At 39.6% G+C, this 17,426-nt stretch overlaps 1 protein-coding gene across 14 annotated transcripts in view; it reads left to right on the top strand.

The window, feature by feature from the left end:
* Window positions 1-17,426, top strand: part of LOC144678302 (sickle tail protein-like) — a 599,821-nt gene that overhangs the window by 363,622 nt on the left and 218,773 nt on the right. The window contains exon 1 of one of the 14 annotated variants that reach the window (XM_078538196.1): window positions 11,335-11,353. The exons of 12 other annotated variants lie outside the window; for them this stretch is intronic. The gene's annotated coding sequence lies outside the window, so the exon portion shown is untranslated. One more of the 14 variants, XM_078538167.1, reaches the window with a different exon arrangement.

The following is a 17,426-nucleotide window of genomic DNA, read 5'->3' as shown; positions in this document are numbered from 1 at the left end:
AGCAGAGGGTGTGTCATATAAATATGCTTAGAAAGTATTTTGACAGGGGAGAGGACCAAAAGGGAGGTGTTAGTGGTAGTAGATAGTGAGAAAGAAGTAGGAATGCAGGATTCTGAAATTGATTTTCCTTTAATCAAATTGGATAATGAGAGGGTACTTGAAAATTTAAATGTAATATTGAATTACCTTCCAGACAAGTGTCAAAGTGATTTGGAAAAACTATTGCGGTCACACAAAGCTATTTGTGGAAATAAATTGGGGAGGGCAGATTTAGCTATACATGATATGTCTGTAGAAGTTGCATCTTCGGTAAGGCAACATCCTTATAGATTAAATCCGGCAAAGTTATCACAAGTATTGAAATAAATTCTCTTCATGCTTCAAAATTATATCATTGAGTTTAGTTGCAGTAGCTGGAATTCACCTATTGTACTGTTACCGAAACCGGATGGAACACACAGACTGTGTGTGGCCTATTGAAAGGTGACAAAAAATGCGGATTCGTATCATATACCACAGTTGGAGGATTTTATTGAGAAAGTAGGACTATCAAAATTTATCACAAAGATTGACTTGCTAAAAAGATATTGGCAAGTACCGTTATCAGAGAGAGCAAAGGAGATAACGGCTGTTGCGATGCCAAATGGACTATATCAGTTTAAAGTCATGCCATTTGGTATGAAGAATGTACTTGCGGCATTTCAAAGACTGACAAACAAAGTAGTTGCAGGTCTGAGCAATTGTGCTGTTTATATTGACAATTTGATAGTATTCAGTCCTGCATGGGAGGAGCATTTGCAGCATCTGGAAGAATTATTTACTCGATTACAAGAAGCTAATTTGGTGATAAACTAGGCGAAAAGTGAATTTGCAAAAGTGCGAGTTAGGTATCTAGGCCATACCATTGGACATGGTAAGGTGGCTCCGAGAGATGTAAAAGTCAAGGCTATCATCAATTTCCCAGTGCCTATAACAAAACGAGAAGTTTTGAGATTTCTGGGCATGGGTGGGTTTTATTGGAAATTTGTACCAAAGTTTAACAGTGTGGTTGCTCCATTGACTGAACTATTAAAAAAGAACAAGAAGTTTCAACGTACACAGGAGCATCAGAAGGCATTTGATAATTTGAAAAGTGTATTAATTACGACACCAGTTTTGACAGTACCCAGTTACACCAAGCAATTTAAGTTGGCCATTGATGCCAATGATATAGGCATTGGGGCCGGACTGTTACAAGAAGGTGACACTGGAATTGAAAAGCCAATAGGGTTTTATTCACGGAAGTTGAATGTACAACAGAGAAGATACTCAAAGATCGAAAAGGAGACTTTGGGTTTGGTGTTAGCATTGCAGCATTTTGAAATTTATGTGGCAAACAGTTCATCAGAAACAATTGTTATACAGACCACAATCCTTTAAAGTTTTTGGACAAATTTTGAAACAGAAGTGCATTGCTATTCAGATGGAGTTTATTACTGCAAACATTTAAACTACAGATATTACTGCAAACATTTAAACTACAGATTATATATGTCGCTGGATGAAAAAACCTGATGCAGATGCTTTATCACGAGTTCGAAGCTTAAAGGGAAAATTGGACATTTAGAAACCTGAGCCAGAATTTTTCGCTTGTTGGGTGGCGTGCGCCTGACCCGAACGAGCATAATATGATGCGCGATGACTTCGGGCGAGCGTCCTGACGTCATTGCGCACTTGCGTGATATTTTGGTTGGGCATGCGTGGGAGTCGGCAGCGTGCCCGCCGACAATTAACAGGCCGATTGAGGCCATTAAAGCACCAATAAATGACATTTTTCGCTGCCCGTCCAACCTTACGGTTGGTGGGCAGGCGAAAAGGTCAAGCGGCCATTGGATTTTTTAGGAAACCTCATCCACGGGCGGGATAAGGTTTCCAACAGTAATTAAAAATTAAATTAAAATTTTAACATTTCATTAATAACATGTCCCTGCTCATGTGACAGTCACATGAGGGGACATGTTTTTTAACATTTTGAAATTCTTTATTTTTCATTTTTTAAATCTTCAGCTCCCTGAGGCAGCTCTGTACCTCAGGGAGCCTTCATTGTGCGCACTTGCGAAGTTCCCTGCTCACCCTCTCCCCCACCCCACGCACACACACACACACACACACACACAGGCAGTGCTGAGTACTGCAGTGCGTGTTTCACGCTGGGTGCCTTAATTAGCCTGCCAGCGTGAAATCGTGGTCACGGCCTGATTGTAGGTGGTAGTCGATTTCCCGACTGCTTCCACACGCCTCCGCTGAGCCCACCAGATGATGGCAAAATCCTGTCCCTGGATTCTGAACTGGAATGATTTCTGTTGATGTAAAGGATTTGTATAAATATTGTTATGTTAATGCATGCATCTGGTACTGTAATAAAGTAAGTATATAGATAACTATAGGAGATAATATAAAATGGGATAATAAAAATGAAGCCATCTATTAAAATTATGACAGTTCATTTTTCAATATGGAGGGGGATGTACGGAAGATATAATAATTCTCACAATATTATTGGAATTTATTGTAAAATGGAGTAATAGTGGAATGTTTGTGTGGGTGTGTGTGTGTGAGGGACTTAATTGAATTAGAGGCAACTAGTCTGAGTGCTTTGATGTAAGAAAAGGAGTTAAGTTTGAAATGTTAATTAGGTAAACATGGGGAAGTTTAGAAACATAGGTGTCAAAGGAACATTTGCATTTTTAAATAAACCAGATTCGATTGTTTTCAAAGGAGGGGCGAAATGTGTCACCTAGCCAGGTAAAGTTTAGAAACAGTGTGTTTATTTTTCCCAAAGATTACTGGTAAAACTCGGTGCTATGAGAGGCTTTTATTATTAGGAAGATAAAGTCCAAAGATATAGGGCAGAATTTTATGGCCCCGTTTCGGCGGGGACGGGGCCGTAAAACGTGGCGAGCCATTATAAACCCCATTGACTTCAGTGGGAAGGTAAAATCCCACTGCCGTAAAATTCTGCCCATAGTGAAACCATGGGTATTTGCATTCAAAGTGGAAAATAAGTATAAAGCAGAGAAGACTGTTTGCAAGGAAAGGCATTTTAAGATCCTACAAGTGTGAAAAAGCCTTCAGCATTTATGCTTCAAGCTGCTGTCTTCAAAGAACTGAAGTTAAGAAAACTCACTTGGAATTCGATTTGTTCAGGGTATCATATTTCTTTGCCTGAGTATTTTAAAATCTATGGGCAGGATTTTTCATACGGCGGGCGTGCTTGGCGGGGGCGGTTGTGGAGCCGATCGCCGCCCGCGATCTCGCTCATGGATGAGGCTTCCTAAAAAACGCGAAGGCCACTAAGCCTTTTTTAGCGTTAACAAGTACTTAAATTAATTTCTTAATGGCCACTTACATATTGCCAGGTGTGCAGCCGACTCTGGTGTGCGCCCGCCGAAGGAAATATCGCGGGACTGCGTGATAATGCCAAGATGCATGCCCGACATCATCGCGTGTCATTTTAAGCGTCGGCGTGTCAGGCCCGCCCCTGCACGCCGACTGAAAAATTCTGCCCTATGTGTCTTACTGATGCCTTAATTGGAAGTTAGATTGATTAGGGGATTTAGAAGTTATCATAGTAGTCATTTGTAGATCTATATATGTACTTAAAAATTACTTCCCTTATTTATAAATGTTAATCTAGTTTTGTAAAACCTATAAGACTTGGTGGTCTTTTTACTACTGAATTCAAGGCACGCATCTCAAAATTTATACAAACCGCAAAACAAGCTGTGGCAGTTGTTTCAAGTTTCCTTCTTGGATTTGAACAACTCAGCATTTACCATCGGCTGTATCATAACAGTAAAAACAATTTTTGTTTATTTACAGATCTGTGTACATCTCAGTACTCTACACAAGGTTGTACTTCTGCTTCCCTCCAGATCTCAGACCTTAGTCATGTGACCTTGGATCATAATTATATCAGTAGTTACATCAGTATCAGGTACTCCTGATGTTAACTCTTTACTCTACATCTCCCCCCAAGCTTTTATCCTAACTATATACATCCTCCAACACTTAGTAAATCCAAATATCTTGGCTAGTAGACCTGTTACTAATAGTTTCAGAGAACTCTTAGCAGAACTCCAGAGGTCGACGTTGAAACTTAAATAAATCATGAATTTGTGTTTGAATTCCGAGCCATTTCAGAGATTTCTACACCTATGTCCTAGAGTTGAGGGGGGCTGTAATGTACTTGTTCATAAATGCTGCTGATCCTAGGCTCTTTTCCCTGTTCGAATATCTTCAGTCCAGTATCTGCCCTTAACACAGCATCAAGATAGCGCTGGTCGAAATTACTGACATCCTTTATGATTGTGACCAGTGGATACTATTCGCCTCAATGCAGCATGTGTAATGGTGGACCAATTCATGCTCTTCCACACCACTCAACCTTGGTTCACCAACAAAGGACAGTCCACATGTGGCTCTACTCTGACCTAATCCAATACAGCCTGTATATCTCCAGCAATGGTGAAAATCTCACCCTTGCATGTTAAATATATTTATAGTCTCTTTCTCATTTATATGTTGCCCCATAAGTGTATGGTTGACTAATACCCAATTTGATCTCTTTGTCAGTCTCTTTCACTCCATCACCTACGTTGACATGCAGCCTTTGTTACATTACAGTGCTCTCATCTATATGACACAGATGTAGGACTCTCTGAAGTGGCTCATAATTCAAAAACAAATTCACGATATAATTTAAGTTTCAACATCGACCTCTGAAGTTCTGCTAAGAATGCTCTGAAACAATTAGTGACAGGTTTGCCAACCAAGCAATTTTTGATCTGCTAAGTAATTTTTTCAATAAAAGAGCACCACAACTGTTGGAGGGGTTGGGCAGTTTTTTAAACATTTAACGCTTTCAACGTTTTTTAGCACCATGGGTGAATGTTCATGACTTCCTATACATAAAATTCCCCATCTCAGTAGGGTTACTTGCGGGAGGCACAATGTGAACCAAAAGTGCTCCTTCAAAGGGAATAAAATGTGGCGGGAATAAAACATTCCCTGAACCTAAACAACTCCCCAATAGTTAGCTACATGGAGACACACTGAAGGAGGATACTTGCCTCTCCTTTCAGTCAGGGAATGGAGCAAAAACGAAATTTAAGTCATTGTGAATGAAGTCTAATCATTTACTTTACACAAAACAAAAAGATGAATTTGGGAGCTAGGTGGCGACAGCCCTCTTATAAACTATAGAACATGTAGGCAATGAATTTGTGTCAGACCGAATATTGGCATTGATAACTACACCACTTTGTTTGCAAAGTAATAAATTCTGTGAATAAATGGGTATGTTTCATGATGTTTTTTCAGGTGACTGGTATTTGCATGTCCAGGTTTGTGTGCTGCCTGTCATCACGACTCTGCAGTTTTCAATGTTCCCCAAATATTCCTTTAACATCATTCTATTTGTGGGTTATAAGATGTTTTTGGAAACTGTTCTCATTTGTGGTAGTTTATGTTTTTTTCTAGAGTGAAATGAATGATTTCTTTTTATTCTTTCATGGCATGTCAGTATCGCTGGCAAGGCTAGCATTTATTGTCCATTCCTAATTGCCCTTAAGAACGTGGTGGTGAGCTGCCTTCTTGAATCACTGCAGCCCATCTGATGTAGGTTACATCCACAGCACTGTTAGGAAGGGAGTTCCAGGATTTTAACCCAGTGACTGAGAAGAAATGGTGATATAGTTCCAAGGCAGGATGCTGTGTGACTTGGTGGTCTTTTGCGCTTGTCTTCTAGGTGGCTGAGGTCATGGGTTTGGAAATTGCTGTTGAAGAGCCTTAATTGGCAAGTTGCTGCAGTGCATCTTGTAGATGGTACACTCTGATGCTCGTGCCACTGGGGAAGGGAGTACATATTTAAGATGGTGGATGAGCTGCTGATCAAACAGGCTTATTTGTCCTGGATGGTGTCAAGTTTCTTGAGTATTGTTGGAGCTGCATTCATCCAGGCAAGTGGAGATATTCCATCACATGCCTGACTTGTGCCTTGTAGGTGGTGGACAGTTTTTAGGGAGTCAGGAGATGAGTTACTTGCTGCAGAATTCCCAGCTTCTGACCTGCTCTTATAGCCACAGTATGTATATGGCTGGTCCAGTTCAGTTTCTGATTAATGAAATCCTCAGGATGTTGATGGTGGGGAATTCAACAATGTTAATGCCATTTAAGATCAAGGGGAGATGGTTAGGTTCTGTCTTGTTGGAGGTGATCATTGCCTGGCACTTAAGTGGCAAGTGACATTCATGTCACACATCACCCCAAGCCTGAATGTTACCAAGGTCTTACTGCATACAGGCATGAACTGCTTCAGTATGTCAGGAGTTACGAATGATACTGAACATTTAGCAATCATCAGTGAACATCTCCACTTCTGACTTTATGATCAAGGGAAGTTAATTGATGAAGCAGCTGAAAATATTGGGCCTGGGACACTACCCTGTTGATCTCTTGCAGCAGTGTTGGAAAATACTGTGTGGCATAAATAGGCATCCATGTTGGTTTCTGCAAACATTATTTTGCCAATCCTCATCCTGGGAAGAGTTGAGCAGCACACTGTTTCCTTTTACTTATTTAATCATTTTGAACTGGGACTTGGTTATTTGTACCTACATTTAATGAACAAAAAAAGCTCTCTCTTGTCCTTTGGATGTGGAATTCCTGAGTAGTTGGCTTTTCCTCAGATTCCATAAATGCTAATGCTGAGTACCAAAAACCATTTGCAAAGTGTTGAGTGGTGAAGTGAAATGCTGAACTAGTAGTGCTGTGGATTTCCACACATGTTCCTCATCCAGTGAGAGTTGCCAGTCTTGACTGGACTGTTGGAACTCTGCCAAAAAACTATTGTACAATCAGGAAGGGACAGATTAATAGGCAAGACCCCAGACTGCTCTGTTACACCTCCTGGTGGTCAGTTGCAGAGGACCATTGGCAGAGGCCTCAGAAGCTGTTGTCTTCAATTAATATCCGAGGGAACCCAATGAGAAAACAAAAGACTTCAGAAGTGGAGAAGTAGAATTAATTGTTAAGAACACGATATTTTGGAATAATAGTTGAGAATCATGTTAATAGGTTTGCCACTATCTTTTAGTCTTTCAAGACAGCACCGTGTTTGCATGGAAAAATTTTTTACAATTTGACCCTATCACGTATATTGTTTAATGTCTGCCTGTTATGTACACAGCTGGTTATTGAGCCTTGCTGTAGGAGAAGTATATACATCCCAATACAATTTATAGGTTGTCTAGACAGGGGGAAACAAGACCTTTCAGTGCAGGCAGTTGTATTTAGAAGTTAGCCTGATTTTAACTGTTTCATGGTGCCATATTTCTGATGGAAACAAGCTGTTTATCTAAGTACTTTATATTAAAAACCTATTCACAAATTGAAGCTGCACACTAAGGGAATATTTATCTTTGCTTCTTTAAATACTGTAATATTTAACATTGGATATCTATCCAACAACTGATCTCTACTGAATGATACTCAAGGGGCAAAGCTGTCTGCTCTTGTAATTTTTCAAGACTGGGTGGGAAGCTAACACAGTTTCAACTGGTTAAATTCCAATAGTATTCAGGATTGTTGAGCAAACTTGTGAGACCCGTAGTTTTGGCCCTAAGCCAAAGTCCTTAATGCGTAAATAAGTGAATCATGTCCTTAGAAAGAGAGTCAATACTCGTATAAGGCAAATAGAAACTATTGGTGTGGACTCCTTAGTAACTTGGCTTGGAAACATTTAAGCATGGTGATCACTCCTTGTTGTGGGGTAATGGTGGTGTAGTGGCAATGTCTCTGGACTAGTATTCCAGAGGCCCAGATGAATGCCCTGGGGTTCATGGGTTCAAATCCCACCATGCCAGCTGGTGGAATTTAGTCTTAGTAACGGTGACTATGAATTGATTGTTGTAAAAACCCATCTAGTTCACAGCTGCCCTTTAAGGAAGGAAATCTGTCCTCCTTATTCAGTCTGACCTACATGTGACTCCAGATCCACGGTAATGTGGTTGACCCTTAAATGCCTTCTGAAATGGCAATGGTTCAAGGGCAATTGGGGATGGACAACAAATGCTGGTGATGCCCACATACCACAAAAAATAAAACAAAAAGACATTCAGGCTGAACCTAACCTTGAAGTTGACCTTAATTACACCGTCACAATATTTCCTGCCTCCATCACCACTTCACCTTTGTTACTTTCATCTTTGCCATTCACAGATACGGGAATCTGGCTCTGATTCAGTGAAACACTTCAAAATATTTAATTACATTTAAAAGATTGCAGGTTGTTTTAGGTTTTTCATGTGTTGACATTAAAAAAAAGTCTAAAATTATATGTGGTCTGAAATATTCGAGGTCTTTGAGACATCCAATGGTTGTGGAAGGCTTTATGTAAATGCAAGTCTTTTTCTTTTGTCTTACTGAAAAATATGCTTCTAGGAAATATATTGATTGATTATTTTGACTGATTACCACCAACTTTACTATGACTGCTGAGATAAGCAAAAATGGAAAAATATGGTTGTAGCAACAGCCAAAATTAAGTGGGTTTCTTTGTTCTCAATCTTCCAATTTTCTTAGTGTTGATCTGAAATTCAACCCTCTGCCTGGGGAGATGGTGGTGTAGTGGTAATATTTTTGGACTAGTAATCCAGAGGTCTAAATCAATGGGAACATGGGTGCGAATCTAACTATCATTATTTGTAATAAAAACCCATCTGGTTCACTAATGTCCCTTTAGGGGAGGACATCTGCTGTCCTTACTTGGTCTGACCTACATGTGACTCCAGACCCACAGTGACGTTAACTCATAACTCAAATGGCAGAGCAAGCTGCTCCTTCTCAAGGGCCATTAGAGATGGGCAACAGATGCTGGCCTTGCCAGCGACATCCACATCCCATAAAAGAATTTTTAAAAACTTTCTCTCATTTGTGGAAGAAATGCAAAAAAACTGCTGTTAGAGATTGATTGTTGCAGTCCATATAGAACAATTCAGGATACCAGAGTCGTTTGAGATGAGGATGCAATAGAGACTGGAATTGGAGGAGCGCAGATATCTTGGAGAGTTGGCGGGCTGGAGGAGGTTACATAGATAGTGAGGGACGAGGCCATGGGGGAGAATTTTCTCCCTGTCGGGCAGGCCGGTTGGGAGTGGGCGCGGGCAGGCGCAGAGCCGATTGGCTGTGTGCCGCCATTTTGAGTGGGTGGGCCTTAATTGGCGTGCCTGGAAGTGCTCAGCGCTACCTGTGTGGGTGGGGGGAGGAGGGGAGTCGGGGCCTGCGCTCTTTCGTGCATGCACACAAAAGAGTGCAGAAATCTCCCTGAAGCATGGAGCTGCCTTAGGGAGATTAATTTCATAATGTGAATTTTAAATAAAGAAGCTAGCAAATCATTTACACATCCCCTCATGTGACAGCACCACATGAGCCGGGACATGTTTTTCAAATGTTCCAAAAATATTTATTAATGTTATAAGCCCTTCATGAAACCTCACCCCGCCCACGGATGAGGTTTCTTGAAAAATGTGAAGGCCACCTGGGCTCTTCGCTTGCCCGCCAACCTTAAGGTTGGATGGGCGGCTTTCTCAATTGGCTTAATTGTTTGCTTAATGGCCTTAACAGGCCTTTGACCATTTGGCGGGCACGCAACCGACTCCAGCGCGCGCGCGCCGAATGGAAGATCAGAATGATGTGTGGTGACATTGGGACACGTGCCCGACGTCACTGTGCATCATTTTACACATTGGCGTGCGGGGCCCACCCCTGCTCGCCGAGCAGAAGATTCTGCCCATGGAGAAATTTGAACATAAGGATAAGAATTTTAAAATGGAGCTATTTCTGTATCAATGTAGGTCAGCGAGCACAGGAGTGATGAGTAAACTGGACTTGCTGTGAATTAGGATAAATGCTCAACTTTTTTTTGTAGGAAAGATCACATATTAATAATCTGAGTTGGTTTCTATGCTATCTAATATGTATATTTTGCCTGAATGTTTTGAAGAACATACTGTGTAGGGGGTTATGATCCTTAGCATTTCCTTTCTGTTTTCTGGACACAACAATCAATCATTGATGCATCTTAATAAAGTTAGAAGGAGCCACCCAGAGACTACTTCAAGGGAAAACTTGTTTTAAGAGTATAACCTTTTATCCAGCATTTCAGAAGGAGTTGAAACCTAAATCCCCGTTGAAGAATTAGGTGTTAGTTCCTGCTGTTAGAACATTTCAAGTACACTTGACCACCCAGAGAGAATTCTCACAACCTTTCAACTTGATAGGGAATAGTCTTTTGGTATTAACTATAATCATCATAACGCATGCACATCAAGAAAGATCCAAGTTTAGAAGAAGAAAAATGAATATTCTGCAACATCCTTTCCAATGTAATGATCATCATGTTAGTATATTCATTATTATTTATTGGACATGGTCAACACCCTGTAGCAATTTTTGCTATTTTGCATATTCATTTAAGTTTTACTTAGGTGCAAAGTAAAGTGTTATCTTTTTAAAATGTATGATTATAGAATAACTTTCAGGAACTGACTGATCGAGTTGCTCAAAGTTAGAGTTAATACACGTAGCTTGGAAACCTAACTCAAATTACTTAATATATTTGAGCTGCTAAGAAGAATTATTCACAGTATTAGTGAAACTGAGTGTTCTGCTGGATCACAGCACATCTGAGAAGCACAAAAGAATTTCCCTCCATGATTTGTGTTCATAGTTAAATACTTTGAAAGCACCATTGTCATGAGACATAGTAAATTTTCCCAACTGTGTAGGCAGCACAAAGTAAGAAGGATTAAAGTATATGTTAAGAACAGCATATAGTTACTGGTATATTTTTATATGAAATAGAATATTTCACTAGAAAAAACTGTAAAAGATACAAAGAATCACTTGGCTAACACAGGTTATTGGAGATTGTTGACTACATGGTTTGAATGTAATTGAAACTGAGTTTGAATTCTTCACATTTGTGAGAGGAAACTTATTCAACAGCATTTTAATGTGGGAATAGCCCATGTAGCTGGATCAAATTGAGCCTTTTTGCTTACTCTGTTGCTGCAACACAATGTAATATCCTGTATTAATGACTGCCGTGGCTGAGTTAATTTGATGAGCAGCCAACAGATCTGATAATTGGACTCTTCCGATTGGATCAGACATGTGCATACATAATCATTTATTCATTATCACCTGATGTGTGTTGTCTGTTCCCCAGAGGGAAGGAAAAAAACCTGTTGTTACAATGGATGTCTTTGTTCTAATGATGGGAATTTTCCTAGTTCAGGAACTAGCTTAGAAGGTAGTAGTGCTGGAATGGTGGCATGAAAGAAAATAGGTGTTGCAGTGAAGTGTGATTTGTTTTTAAGATGTGCTGATTCCTCATTGATTTCAACTTTCGAAGATGTAAAGGCTAGAAAAGTGTAATTCACACTGAAATGATAGGCTCTGCAAGCGAGTAGCCCTGTTCTGAAAGTGGTAGCAGGTAAGTTCTGGTCAAATGTGAATCCTGTCCTGTATGAAATGAAGAGTGGTTGCATCTGTTTACTTTCATTGTCCTTGTGTTGAAGTGCAGTGGGTGAAATGAGTTCAAATATGTTACTAATTGATAAAAATGCAAATCATTTAATAATTATGAACTTATATTTAGTTTTAATCTGAAACTGAAGTTTGTGACTGCTGGTGACAGCTCAACCCAGCCAGCTTCCTGGATAGACACAGGCTCCTGGCATCACCTGAGCTTGAAGTTAGCCGCAGTTGATTAAAATTTCGACTTATGTTTCGAGCACTAACTTTTCGAGTTCATGCCTATGGATTCTTGACCCGAACTTTAATTGTGGTATTTTGTTAAACCCTTTTGAAAAGTTTCTATACCTAATGTCAGCTGTACAATGCCACATCAGCAATATCTGTTCCTTCATCAAAGAACCCAACCAAGTTTGTTAGTCATGGTTTGTCTTTTAGTAGATGTGTTTACTGTCATTAACCCATGGGTTTCCAAATGACAATTAATCTCAGATTGGGTATATATAATATAAAATGAGCGTTTGTGTTCACCATTTGTGCAGAAGGGCAAATACAACAAATTCTTTATGCCAGATTCTTTTCAATAATGTTTTTTTATTTTTTGGGTATCAGTTCATGTCTCACCTAAAACTGAGAAAGCAAAATTGTAATACAATATCAACAGTAGGTCTAACAGTATTTGTTACTATTGAAGTTTTGTTTTTTTTAAAAAAACTTAATGGTGGGAAATTAATCATGTAGCAGTTAAGGCTAATAATATGTTATAAGCAACCAACAGAAAAATATTTCCCCATCCACTTTAATTAGAGTCAAACATTTTTAGTGACCTGAACATGGGCTGATAATTACCACTGGCAATTCAAAAAGGGAAATGTTTACAGGCATCTTTGTTGTACATATGGAAAGTGTGGATGTGTAGCCTAAGGATTTCTTTTGATTTGAGTTGACGGATGGGCAATTGGGGACTAAGTGCTCATGGTTTTCCCAAAATGCATCACAGCTGTCAGCTGAAATAACATGTCAGCTTTCGGCCATGCGACAGGTCACCGACCTGAATCATTGACCCTGTTTCTTCCTCCAGAGATGCTGCTCAGCCTGCTGAACATTTCCAGCACTTTGTGTTTTTATAGGGCTTTGGCTGTATGGAAAGAGCAGAAAAGCTGGAATTGTTGTTGGAGCAGAGAAAGTTAAAGGGAGATTTAAGAGACCTTCAAAATTCTCAAAGTTCTGATAGGCTAGAAAAGGAGAACCTGTTTCCACTGGCAAAAGGATCATTAAACAGAGGGCACAGATTTAAGATCTTTGGTAAAAGAACCTGAATTGGATGCAAATTCATTTTTATTTGTTGAGTTATTTTCATTTGCAACGCACAGCCTGAAAGGATGGTGGAAACAGCTTCAGTAGTAACTTTTGAAAGTATATTTGATAAGTACTTGAAAAGGAGAACTTTTCAGGGCTAATGAGGAAGAGTGCAGAAGTTGTATTGATTAGATATCTTGCAAAGAGCCAGCATGATGGGCTGAATGGCCTCCAGTGCTGTTAACATTCTATGAAAGAAGCTTATGTAATGCATAATAGTATATCAAATGTGCTTTATAATTTAATGACATTATGATATTAACATCATATGCATCCAGCTTTTTTGGGGGAATTGGAATGGTACCTTTTGTTACTTCTGGTACTTTGTTCTCTTATTTTGAGTCTCCAAGATAATTTCCCTAGACTCGTTTAAAATGTTGAGTCTGGTATTTCCTGGGTGGAGCTATAAGCTGTCGTGTGGTTTAGCTGACAGCTGCGATACTTCTGTTTTTGTATATGTCTCCAGGTTCCATGAAACGTGTACGTGCACAATAGGAGGCTTTGGTACTTGCTATGTACAAACTAAATGTCATTGTACTGAATTAAACATTAGTTCAGATTTCATTAAAAATTGGCAGAAGTGTTTGCAGTGCAGTGACATTAAATTGTAACAATAACTAATCCCCTGTAGTGATTCGAGTACAAAAGTCCTTTTCACCAACTGCACAATGTTGCCTGGCACAGTCTCCTGATATCGCGTCCCCCCCCTGTATCTGATTGCTCATGGAAATAGATTGGTATCAGTTATTTCCTGGGGTTTCATTTGTTTACTACATAAACTGCAGAATCTATCCAAATACTATACTGTAGGAATGGTGATTTGCAGGTAGTCAGTAGCATTTCTCTCTTTGGAGGTTGCAATTTTTTTTAAAAATGCTGCTTTCAGTATCTACTGAAAGTATGACCCTTAGTTAATGCAAAACTTGTGTGCAACCTTACTGTTTGAACTGAAAATTGAACTTGCCTGCCTTATGTTTGTTTTAGCTGTCTGTGTTCATATATCATCTGTATGGTATAAGAACTGTGTAGTCTAGCAAAGCAATAATGGAGCCCAGCACCTTGAAATGCCCAAATTTAGAAATGCTTCAGACACTTTTAGTAGTTTTTAATAATGAAACGAAAGCACACCTGAAACTTTCTCTCTGGGTGGTGACACTGAAGTGAATCTTAATTCTGCTCCTCTACTTTGAAGATGCATTAATCTATTTACATTGGTACCAGATTTATATTAATTACCTAAACTTGGAGTACTTTAAAGAACTCTATTCTTGAAATTCTCCCGATAAAACTGGTTTTCAATCACTGCTTATCCCACTGAATATTTTCTTATTTAAAACTAACAAGTTGCTTCATCTGTCATGTTCTGTGTGATGTTTCATGCCACTGTATTTTAAAAACATATTCTCAACATTTGACCGTGAAGCAAAATGACATGGTGTTTCTTTCCTAAAAAGAACGGTACCTCTTTGATTTCCTATGTTGATAGTTCATTATGTTTTTAAAACCTAATCTTGTTCTGAAACATAGATTTTTAATGTAAAGTGCATTCTAATTTCATTAAAATATGTGTAAAATAAATTAGGATGCAAGCATCCTTTACCAAGTGGAAACAAAACTGCTTGACCTGCTGGGATGCTATTCTTTCCAGATGGTGTTTGCTACTTCTGTGTTGATTAGATTGGATACTGAAACAATTATCTGTATTTTGGGAAAGGTTGTCTTAACTCAACATTTGTCACCACAATTTCCATCTTTAGGATGTTTTTGTATACTTTTAAAGTGATTCATAGAGACCTGAAAGGAAATGGATGCTAAATTACCTTCACGTCCAGATTCAAAATCTTGAGGTAGAGTGGTTTTGTAATTGAGGATGGTGAAAGCATAACAAAAACAGAATTACCTGGAAAAACTCAGCAGGTCTGGCAGCATCGGCGGAGAAGAAATCAGTTAACGTTTCGAGCCTTCATGGCCCTTCGGCAGAACTGAAGCATAGTTAGAAGAAGGGAGAAATATAAATTGGTTTAAGGTGGGTGGGGGTGGGGGGGGGGGAGAGACACATTGAGGGTGTGGTGATTGTGGAGATGAGCAGATAATCAAAAGATGTCACAGACAAAAGGGTCAAAGAGGTGTCGAAGGTGGTGACATTTGTCTGAGAAAAGTGCTAATTAAGAATGGAAGACAGGATATTCAAAGTTCAGCTCTAGTGGGGGTGGGGTGGAAAGACTAACAAGGTTTTAGTTTAGATTTAAAAATAATGGAAATAGGTGGGGAAAGAAGAATCTATATAAATTATTGAAAAAAAAGGTGGGGGGGAAGAAACGGGGTGGGGATGGGGGGAGGGGGAGTTTAAGATCTAAAGTTGTTGAATTCAATATTCAGCCCAGAAGGCTGTAAAGTGCCTAGTCGGAAGATGAGGTGCTGTTCCTCCAGTTTGCGTTGGGCTTCACTGGAACAATGCAGCAAGCCAAGGACAGACATGTTGGCAAGAGAACAGGGTGGAGTGTTAAAATGGCAAGCGACAGGGAGGTTTGGGTCTTTCTTGCGGACAGACCGCAGGTGTTCCGCAAAACGGTCGCCCAGTTTGCGTTTGGTCTCTCCAATGTAGAGGAGACCGCATTGGGAGCAACGAATGCAGTAGACTAAGTTAGGGGGAGCATGGTTTGCTTCATTCGCATTGTTATGTTGATAATTTAATGGCCTAGACTCTCCTCTGTGGCGAAGGAACAACACTTGCTAATCCCACGCAGACTTTTCACGGGCCTGTCAATGGAGATTTCCTCCAATATAGTATCTTTTCCAGCATGTTGCCCTCTAGAAGGGCTCAATGGTGTCTTCAAGCAGTGCATGCAACAACTAGCCTCTTCAACCATTCAGAGTGAAAATCCTTACTAAGCCACGCAGAGTTCAAACCAGGAAATGTAAATTTAATTTTAATGGTGCCAGAAACAAAATGAAAATTGGGAAAATGCAGATGGAATTAAGGGAGAAAGATAAGGGGCAGATGGAAAAAGTAAAAACAAAACTTGAATATCTCCATACTAATTTTCATTTGAGGTAATGGGATTCCATACTTGTAAACTTACTTTTTGCAAGGCCAAAGAGGTTGTTCGGTAATGATTACTCCTGCCATTACAAGCTCAGTCTTGAATGTACCAGCTCTTTCTTTTACATGCAGTTACATAGCATTTACATCACAAAAACGAGCCATTTGTCTGGACAGACCTGTGCATATGTTTATACTCTGCACCAGCTGCTTCTCACCTCAATCATCTCTCTCAGGAATTTCTCCCCCATGAACTTGCCCAGCTTCTCCTTTAAATATATTTTTGCTATTCATCTCAACGAGTAGTGAGTTCACATTCTAACCACTCTCTGGGTAAAGAGGTTTCTCCTGAATTCCCCAGTGGATAATAAATCCAATAACTTATATTTTTAGCCTCTAGCCTCGGACTCCCCCAGAAGTGGATACAACTCTTCCACTACCTTATTAGGTTCCTTCTTAATTTTGGAGATCCCTATTAGATTACTCCTTCACCCCCTCTTTCCAGAGATGATGACCACAATTTGTTCAGTCTCCCCTGATAATTCTGATATCTACCTGGTAACATTTGAGTAGTGTGAAGATATACAGGGCACTAAACTGAGAGAACTAAGGAAACGGAACAGAGCAATACTAAATTGTTTGACATAACCACAAATTCTGCAATCAGAGGGACAATGACAAGCTCGGAAGACTAGGGAGGGTTCTGTCTGACTGAGTCAGAATCACTGAGGACAGTGATTAAGTCAGATGCACTGCCCAGTGAGATAGTGAAGATCAATAATGTTGATACATGGCAAAAGAATTCATTGAGCATGTTAAGATTTTCTAAGACGTTTTAGCCGTTTATTGTGGAATTAATGGGTAACTGCAATAAGTTTACACCGTTTCAGCCATTTCAATACCAACTCTGTCGGTGAGGACTGCAACACCGCTTCCTTTGGGCGAGCAGGATATCTCTGACAACTAATGGATTTTCCACATTTAATGGCATGTGTGTGCTCCAGAAGTTGTCATCAGATGTCCTCCAGTAAAAGGGTTAGCAATGATTATAAATGCATTAGATAATGTAAATTTATAGAATTTTAAAGATATTGTGTTGTCATGTGGAATCTTGCCTGCGTCCCTGCAGCAAAAAGGAACAGCTTGCTACATTGAACTATTTTCTGTCCTGAGATTAGATGAGTTTGTATTGAATTATTTTAAAGCTAGGCAAGTCTTCAAAATAAGTGTATTATCTGTAATCTGAAGATAACATTGCCCACTACCTTTAAGCTGACCTCATAGGTCATGAGCACAAAAATGTAAAATGAACATAAGATCATGTTAAAAATTGTTGGTCTGCATTTTTGGCTTTGTGTTTAATGCTAAATTCTGCATATTGCAGTGCTTTTTTAAAATTCATTTGTGGGGTGTGGGTCTCACTGGCTCAGGGAACATTTATTGCCCA

This window comes from Cetorhinus maximus, chromosome 3 (assembly GCF_964194155.1).
Source record: "Cetorhinus maximus chromosome 3, sCetMax3.hap1.1, whole genome shotgun sequence".
Lineage (NCBI taxonomy): Eukaryota > Metazoa > Chordata > Chondrichthyes > Lamniformes > Cetorhinidae > Cetorhinus > Cetorhinus maximus.
The sequence above is the reverse complement of the archived record's forward strand: the minus strand, read 5'-3'. Positions and strand labels throughout refer to the sequence as shown.